Genomic DNA, 9,193 nt, shown 5'->3' on the forward strand with positions numbered 1-9,193 from the left:
AGGTATATATGTTGAAAGTATGGGAGAGAATGAGAGGAGGGTGAGAGAAACCTCCAGACTCTCCAGTCGACAAGCATCATCGCACAGAGACAGGGGTCGTTTCAGCAAGCAAAGCCACCATCTCAGATTGTTCTGAAATAGTTGATGTAGTTAGAAACAGATAAGTGTTACAGAAAAATTATTTTGCTGAAATATTTATCTAATGAATGCAGATATGCATCTGTTGGTCACAGATCTTTTTTCTTTAAGTAGGGGCGTGGATCAGAAAACCAGTCTGTATCTTGTGTTAACACCATTTGCCTCATGCATCTCCTTCTTGATCAGGTTGGTGATTGTGGCCTGTGGAATGTTGTCCCACTACCTCTTCAATGGCTGTGCGAAGTTGCCATTGGCCCATCTGGCCCATCTGCCCAGTACAGTTGAAACCAGGATTAATCTGTGAAGAGCACACTTCTCCAGCATTCCAGTGGCCATCGAAGGTGAGTACTTGCCCACTGAAGTCAGTTACGACGCCGAACTGCAGTCGGGTCAAATCAAATCTAATTTTATTTGTCACATACACATGGTTAGCAGATGTTAATGCGAGTGTAGCGAAATGCTTGTGCTTCTAGTTCCGACAATGCAGTAATAACCAACGAGTAATCTAACCTAACAATTCCACAACTACTACCTTATACACACAAGTGTAAAGGGATAAAGAATATGTACATAAAGATATGTGAATGAGTGATGGTACAGAACAGCATAGGCAAGATGCAGTAGATGGTATCGAGTACCGTATATACATATGAGATGAGTAATATAGGGTATGTAAACATAAAAGTGGCATAGTTTAAAGTGGCTAGTGGTACATGTATTACATAAAGATGCAGTAGATGATATAGAGTACAGTATATACATGTACATATGAGATGAGTAATGTAGGGTATGTATACATTATATTAAGTGGCATTGTTTAAAGTGGCTAGTGATACATTTTTTACATCAATTTCCATCCATTTCCATTATTAAAGTGGCTGGAGTTGAGTCAGTATGTTGGCAGCAGCCACTCAATGTTAGTGGTGGCTGTTTAACAGTCTGATGGCCTTGAGATAGAAGCTGTTTTTCAGTCTCTCGGTCCCTGCACCTGTACTGACCTCGCCTTCTGGATGATAGCGGGGTGAACAGGCAGTGGCTCGGGTGGTTGTTGTCCTTGATGATCTTTATGGCCTTCCTGTGACATCGGGGGGTGTAGGTGTCCTGAAGGGCAGGTAGTTTGCCCCCTGTGATACGTTGTGCAGACCTCACTACCCTCTGGAGAGCCTTACGGTTGTGGGCGGAGCAGTTGCCGTACCAGGCATGGATACAGCCCGCCAGGATGCTCTTGATTGTGCATCTGTAGAAGTTTGTGAGTGCTTTGGTGACAAGCCGAATTTCTTCAGCCTCCTGAGGTTGAATAGGCGCTAATGCGCCTTCTTCACAACGCTGTCTGTGTGGGTGGACCAATTCAGTTTGTCCGTGATGTGTACGACGAGGAACTTAAGACCCTGGTGAGGACAACGACCATGCAGATGACCTTCCCTGAGATGGTTTCTGACATTTTGTGTAGAAATTCTTCGGTTGTGCAAACCTACAGTTTCATCAGCTGTCCAAGTGGCTGGTCTCAGACAATCCTGGCTGGTCTCAGACGAGGTGAAGAAGCTGGATGTGGAGGTCCTGGGCTGGCGTGGTTACACATGGTCTGTGGTTATGAGGCCAGTTGGACATACTGCCAAATTCTCTAAAATGACATTGAGGTGGCTTATGGTAGATAAATTAACATTTAATTATCTGGCAACAGCTCTGTTGGACATTCCTGTAGTCAGCATGCCAATTGCATGTTCCCTCAAAACTTGAGACATCTGTGGCATTGTGCTGTTTGACAAAACTGCAAATTTTAGCGTGGCCTTTTATTGACCCCAGCACAGGGTGCTCCTGTGTAATGATCATGCTGTTTAATTAGCTTCTTGATATGCCACACCTGTCAGGTGGATGGATTATCTTGGCAAAGGAAAAATGCTCACTAACAGGGATGTAAACAAATTTTGAATATGGAACATTTCTGGGATCTTTTATTTCAGCTCATAAAACATGGGACCAACACCTTACATGTTGAGTTTATCTTGTTGTTCAGTATATAAGTAACATCACTGAGTTACACAACCCATTTTTTATACTTTAGGATGGTTTAGACATAAAGTGAAAAAATGCTAATATATTCACAATCGACTCGCATTGGCTTTGTGACAAAAATACTAAAAAGCATTTGAAACAGTGGCCAGGTCAACAAAACCAAAGCATGGGGTGCTGTCATATCTGGTTCATAGCAGTGTTAATTTTGGCTCAAATCTTGGTCCAAGTGCTCAAGTCTGAGTCCACATTAACTCAAAAGAAAGTTATTTACCCACTGAGATAGTGTAGTGGCGAGAGGAATTTAGTCAATAAACTGAACAAGGTGTAGCCTTAACAAATGGTTAATGGTCCGGTCCGCAAGTAGTCTAGTTTTAGACCGGCCCGCAATATGTTTTAAGAATGTAAAAGCACAAAAATGTGTCATATCTTTGGAACTGTCATCTCTCAAGCCCTTTTCACTAAGAAAAAGAGGGAGACTTGGCTACTTTGTCTACAGAACCTGGCTATGAAATGCAGTAGGGAACATGGGAAGGTTGGGCGAGGGAGGGAAAAATATGGCTAGACTGTTGTTTTACTATTAAACTCAAGACTGCTATTGTTTTTACATTCATGAAGCAGCTTGTGTTTCTTAACCAGGGTAGCTAACTAGAAGGTGACTGGTTAGCTATGGGGAAGCAAGCGAGTCACCTACTCGATGTGTATAATCGGAAGCGGAGCTTGTCTGCCCACACTCATCGCTTGCTCCCCGCAGCTCACCAGCTGATGTAGGGTGTGTGTGTCTCGGGTGTGGCGCGTCGTTCCCACTACCAAACAGAACTGTGCTGTGCATCTGTGCTGCTAATATACATTTTATTAATATTATAATTTTATTAATAATATTATCCATATTATTAACAGTCCACTTAGTAGTCCGATTTTAGTTACAGAGAATTTTGTCTTGTCTCGTTTTAGTCAACTGAAATGAAAAATCTTATTCATTAAGTTATAGTTTTTCCTGGGTCTATTTAGTCAGTTATAGTCTTGTCATTTGAAACTGAAAAATAGGTTTGATGAAAATGTGTCACTATTTTTGTTGACAAAAGTAGCACTAGTCCATAGACCGCCTACAGGGTAAGAAAACCAATGTGAAATGTTGTAATTTGGGTGAACTACCCCTTTAACAATGTGGGGGATTCAAAAAAAAAAAAACTTACTAGCAGGAACAGCACCATCTAGTGGTAAGAACGTGGTAATATCCGGATGTAGGAAGGGACATAAACCCAACAACTTCCAATTACTAATTTCTCTGAACAGGGGAAAAAACGACCAAAATCACTGAGAATACATTCCATAGGATGAAGACACAATACTCGGAGCCACAGCCCCATACACATTATTGATGTTGAGGTGGGATTGGCATGGGGTGTGGTTCTGTGGTTGGTTTTTGACAATTTCTTTGGATTCCTCATTCCTCATTGTTAAAAAATTGAAGTCCAAATCGGATATTAGGTACAATATTTATAGACGGGTTAGCTGAGAATGTCACATTAAACAATGCACATGCTTCAATGGGGCAGAAGGCCGTGTGTTGTGATTCTGGATGGCCAGATAGCTAGCAGCAATGACAATAAACTCCATGTGGGGAATCGTAAGTGGCTCGTTTCAGTTAGTTTTATCTTGTTCTTGATACCATGTCTTGTTTTGAGGTGTTTTGACTGATATCACATCTAATTTAGCAAATTTAGCTAAAATCCACTAGGTAACTAACCAACAACTGTAACGATGTCTCTGAGAGACAAGTGCTCACTGTGCAATTTCATTTTTGCTTTCAATAAACATTGGAGACTAAATATAGTTTAGATGTTGTCAACGATCTAATGCAGCCCCATCTGTTTTGCCCCATAGTTGTGCACACATCGGTTTGTTGCTAAACAACCAACCACTCTATTTAATGTTACACAGTTGAAGTCTGAAGTTTACATACACCTTAGACAACTACATTTAAACTCAGTTTATTCACAATTCCTGACATTTAATCCTAGTAAACATTCCCTGTCTTAGGTCAGTTAGGATCACCACTTTATTTTAAGAATGTGAAATGTCAGAATAATAGTAGAGAGAATGATTTATTTCAGATTTTATTTCTTTCATCACATTCCCAGTGTGTCAGAAGTTTACATACGCTCCATGAGTATTTGGCAGCATTGTTTAATTTGGGTCAAACGTTTCAGGTAGCCTTCCACAAGCTTCCCACTTCTGGAATTGTGATAGTGAATTAAGTGTAATAATAAGTGAAATAATCTGTTTGCAAACAATTGTTGGAAAAATTACTTGTGTCACTTACCAAAACTATAGTTTCTTAACATGAAATGTATGGAGTGGTTGAAAAACGAGTTTTAATGACTCCAACCTAAGTGTATGTAAACTAAAGACCGCTCAGCAAGGAAGAAGCCACTGCTCCAAAACGGCCATAAAAAAAAGCCAGACTACGGTTTGCAACTGCACATGGGGACAAAGATCGTACTTTTTGGAGAAATGTCCTCTGGTCGGATGAAACAATAATAGAACTGTTTGACCATAATAACCATCGTTATGTTTGGAGGATAAAGGGGAAGGCTTGCAAGCCAAAGAACACTATCCCAACCATGAAACACGGGGGTGGCAGCATCATGTTGTGCGGGTGCTTTGCTGCAGGAGGGACTGGTGCACTTCACAAAATAGATGGCATCATGAGGAAAGGAAAATATGTGGATATATTGAAGCAACATCTCAAGACATCAGTCAGGAAGTTAAAGCTTGGACGCAAATGTATTTTCCAAATGGACAATGACCCCAAGCATACTTCCAAAGTTGTGGCAAAATGGCTTAAGGACAACAAAGTCAAGGTATTGGAGTGGCCATCACAAAGCCCTGACCTCAATCCTATAGAAAATTTGTGGGCAGAACTGAAAAAGCATGTGCGAGCAAGGAGGCCTTACAAACCTGACTCAGTTAAACCTCCTCTGTCAGGAGGAATGGGCCAAAATTCACCCAACATATTGTGAGAAGCTTGTGGAAGGCTACCCGAAATGTTTGACCCAAGTTAAACAATTTAAAGGCATTGCTACTGAATACTAATTGAGTGTATGTAAACTTCTGACCCCCTGGGAATGTGATGAAAGAAATAAAATCATTCTCTACTATTATTCTGACATTTCACATTCTTAAAATAAAGTGGTGATCCTAACTGACCTAAGACAGGGTATTTTTACTAGGATTAAATGTCAGGAATTGTGAAAAACTGAGTTTAAATGTATTTGGCTTAGGTGTATGTAAACTTCCGATTTCAACTGTTCAAGTTACTCCAGGAAGTGATGTTGCAGGCCAGCCCCTCTCACTGAGTCAGGCCGACTGGGGTACTGCAGGCTGCCATTAGCAAATAAATGATTGTTATTTCTTCTGAGTGCGATTTTAAATTAATAGTTTCCAGGACATACATCTGGTGTATTAGAAGCAATTAGATTGTTACCATTATTTTCTTTAAAACAATGCCATTTCAGCCTTTAACTTCTGTGGCTTCAATGAGGGTGCAGTCGTTCTCCCCTTGTGTAGACAGACAGTAGTGGGGTCCTTCTGTTCACCTCTCATATTGCTCTAGCAGCAGAAGAATGTCCCCTGCTGAGAATGCTTTTCCCATAAAGTAGTCCAACCACATTTTCCACTAATCCTGTAAAAGAGACTGCTTCCGTTATTAGAACACACAGATAAACTACAAACATACTCTGTCCCCTAGGCTTGTATTAAACACACTGTCTGCTAACACCGAGGGAGAACATTAAGGTTCAAGTGGTGCAGGAGGAGACAAGCTTTTAACTGGTTCTACTGTTGAAGCCCTTAACTGGTTCTACTGTTGAAGCTTTTAAGCTTTTAACTGGTTCTACAGTTGAAGACCTTAACTGGCTCTACTGTTGAAGCCCTTAACTGGTTCTACTGTTGAAGCTTTTAAGCTTTTAACTGGCTCTACTGTTGAAGACCTTAACTGGTTCTACTGTTGAAGACCTTAACTGGTTCTACTGTTGAAGCTTTTAAGCTTTTAACTGGCTCTACTGTTGAAGACCTTAACTGGTTCTACTGTTGAAGCTTTTAAGCTTTTAACTGGCTCTACTGTTGAAGACCTTAACTGGTTCTACTGTTGAAGACCTTAACTGGTTCTACTGTTGAAGACCTTAACTGGTTCTACTGTTGAAGACCTTAACTGGTTCTACTGTTGAAGACCTTAACTGGTTCTACTGTTGAAGACCTTAACTGGTTCTACTGTTGAAGACCTTAACTGGTTCTACTGTTCAAAGCTTTTAACTGGTTCTACTGTTCCAAGCTTTTAACTGGTTCTACTGTTCCAAGCTTTTAACTGGTTCTACTGTTCCAAGCTTTTAACTGGTTCTACTGTTCCAAGCTTTTAACTGGTTCTACTGTTCCAAGCTTTTAACTGGTTCTACTGTTCCAAGCGTTTAACTGGTTCTACTGTTCCAAGCGTTTAACTGGTTCTACTGTTCCAAGCGTTTAACTGGTTCTACTGTTCAAAGCATTTAACTGGTTCTACTGTTCCAAGCTTTTATCTGGTTCCACTGTTGAAGTGTTTAACTGGTTCTACTGTTCCAACTGGTTCTACTGTTGAAGCTTTTAACTGGTTATTCTGTTCTGTTGAATCATAACTGGTTCTACTGTAGTTCTGCTGTTTAAGCTTTTAACTAGTTCTGCTACCTGTGTGGTTTGAAGAGTTGGGTTTAGATGATGAACTGCAGTCCCATCATAACTGCTCAGCACTACCTGTGGTGATAATCTTACCACACGGTTAAGGTGAGGCATCTATCACCACAAAAAAATACAGAGCCCTTAGAAGTTAAATGAGCAAAGGAAGGCGGTATGAGGAAAGAGAGAAGAGCTGGAGAGAGACAGAGGAGGGCATCTCATTAAAGCAGCTCTTTTAACTGAGTTATTTTAAATGACAGCGCAACCAAACGCGGATTACACGCGAGGATAATCCGTCTGTGCTGTGGCACCGCTATCTTGGAACTCTTCTGGGGAGCGCAAACGCACAGAGAAACGCCATTCATCTTCCGCGGAGGGAGAGCGCGAGATGGGCACGCGGATGAAAAGATTCGCACTAAATATGGAAGGGGACGCAGGAAGAAGAACAAAAATGTAAAAGGGGATTAGAGAGAGCATGGGAGAGTGTCAATGTGCTCCGAGGGAGACATGATCCCTGAAGAAATAAAATAAACCTAAATGGGTATAAACTATAATGAATACGATTTCACACACCTGTTTGACGTTGATGAATTGCCTGCAAACATTGTCATCCAATTCATTTCAATGGGTAGCCTGAATCTAGTCTACTTTCCAAGAATAACACCAGACATATTGTCAAACACCCTATGAAAAAAAGTTACTTTTTATTTGTGGTGATTTACAAACAAATGTATGCTACATTACGAAAAACGCCAAAACGGGGCCAACATGCGCCTGTGGGTTTTTTGTGCACCTTTCTCTCCTGCATGCTCAGGGCACGTGGCGAACTGCTGGTGCCCGTTATAACAATGGCAGTTTAGCAAACAGGAAAAGACAGATCGCTTACGCACCGAATCACACTCTCGCACATTTCTCTGCTCTTTCCATCTCTCCAGCTGCGCTTGACACAATTTACTCTGTCACGCATATCTGGGCTTGAGCCCTGCCAGAGAGTGTGGCGTGATTGGAATACTATCCACAAATAGTCTCTGGCACAGACATCAAAATCAATATCATACAGCGGATAAGAATCGTTTACAGGTCTTGGCAGAACGTATAACCTAGAGTAGAACATTGGTCGGGTGTTAATTAACCGTTATTAACTGTTGTGACCAGAACTTGTTTTGTGGCCAAAAACGAGCCCATGTAAGGGATCCTTCTATAGACAATCCATAACTTCTCCCCTCTCTTTCCAAAAAAGTGTACACTGTACCGTTGAGCCTACACACGTCTCAGACGTTTCCCAATAGTTTATCTTAGAGGCCCCAGATAGATGTTGCCAGTAGACCTACAACATTAATAAGTGATGAGAATACTTTTCGTTTCATCTAGGATAAGAACAACACCCGTGAACCTTGCCCTACATTTCCATTCCATCTTAATACACACATGTAATTCGTTTTCAGAGAGCTGAGACAAACAACAAAACATAAACATACCCGTTTGGATGTTGTCACGGGCAGAGAAGTCGAACCCAGTCAGGACACATGGGCAAGCAATGAGCTCATGTGGTTACACCAACACACAAACAAACCCTCACACTCTTCCTGGGGTAAATGTGTCCTCGGTGTGTTTCTCTGTGCGCCTGTCTGTCAATCCACAGTCGTCGGTGAGATCACCTCGGTTGAAGAGGCACTACCCGCGGTTAAGATCATGCTGCTCCGCTAACCGGAAATCCGAATCCTCCCTCTGACAACTGTACAGTACTGTATCCCTCCCTAAACCCGTGATATCAACTCCTCACACACACTCCGTTCTCTTCTCCCCGCTCACTCCCTCCAATTATATCTCCCTCTATGTGTGTGTTTGAGAGCGTCAGCACGGTCTACCATTATGCTTCTCTCCTCCCTCTGCGTATTGAACCTTCGCTACAGTTGCAGAAGGCTGATTTAACCAGCAGGGAAGGAAGCGCAATAGTATGAGTGAAGAGGAAGCCACAAAGAGTTTATAAAATGGCAAGCTCAATTACTGAATTAAAAATGTCATAACGGCATGTTATAGCAAGTGCTGTAGGTCTGTTTTAGTACTTGATCATGACTCAGTTTCTTTACACATAAGTGTCACTGGACAAAGGCGTCTTCTGTACAGGGGAGTTTTGAGCCCCAACACTCCGCCTGAACATTAACACGCATTGGTTCTGGAAGGGCTTGGAAACATAATCCTTATTTTGAGGGGTCTTCAGGCATAAGTGACATACGGGGATAATACAGTAAGAACAGGCCATCTTCTGAATTATGTCGCTGTACATTTCAAAAGTTCTGAACAAATAGTAATATTGACTACGTCTGTCCTGGCT

General features: G+C 41.6%; 1 protein-coding gene across 2 annotated transcripts in view; it reads right to left on the reverse strand.

Moving 5' to 3' along the window:
- The window catches only part of rftn1a (raftlin, lipid raft linker 1a), a 58,600-nt gene extending 49,812 nt beyond the window's left edge, over positions 1-8,788 (reverse strand). Inside the window, exon 1 of one of the 2 annotated variants that reach the window (XM_021572569.3) lies at positions 8,337-8,788. The gene's annotated coding sequence lies outside the window, so the exon portion shown is untranslated. The remainder of the gene's footprint in view (positions 1-8,336) is intronic. The other variant, XM_090209095.1, reaches the window with a different exon arrangement.
- Positions 8,789-9,193: the final 405 nt, after the last annotated feature.

Source organism: Oncorhynchus mykiss, chromosome 18 (assembly GCF_057628025.1).
Source record: "Oncorhynchus mykiss isolate SJ-2025 chromosome 18, ASM5762802v1, whole genome shotgun sequence".
Taxonomy (NCBI): Eukaryota; Metazoa; Chordata; class Actinopteri; order Salmoniformes; family Salmonidae; genus Oncorhynchus; species Oncorhynchus mykiss.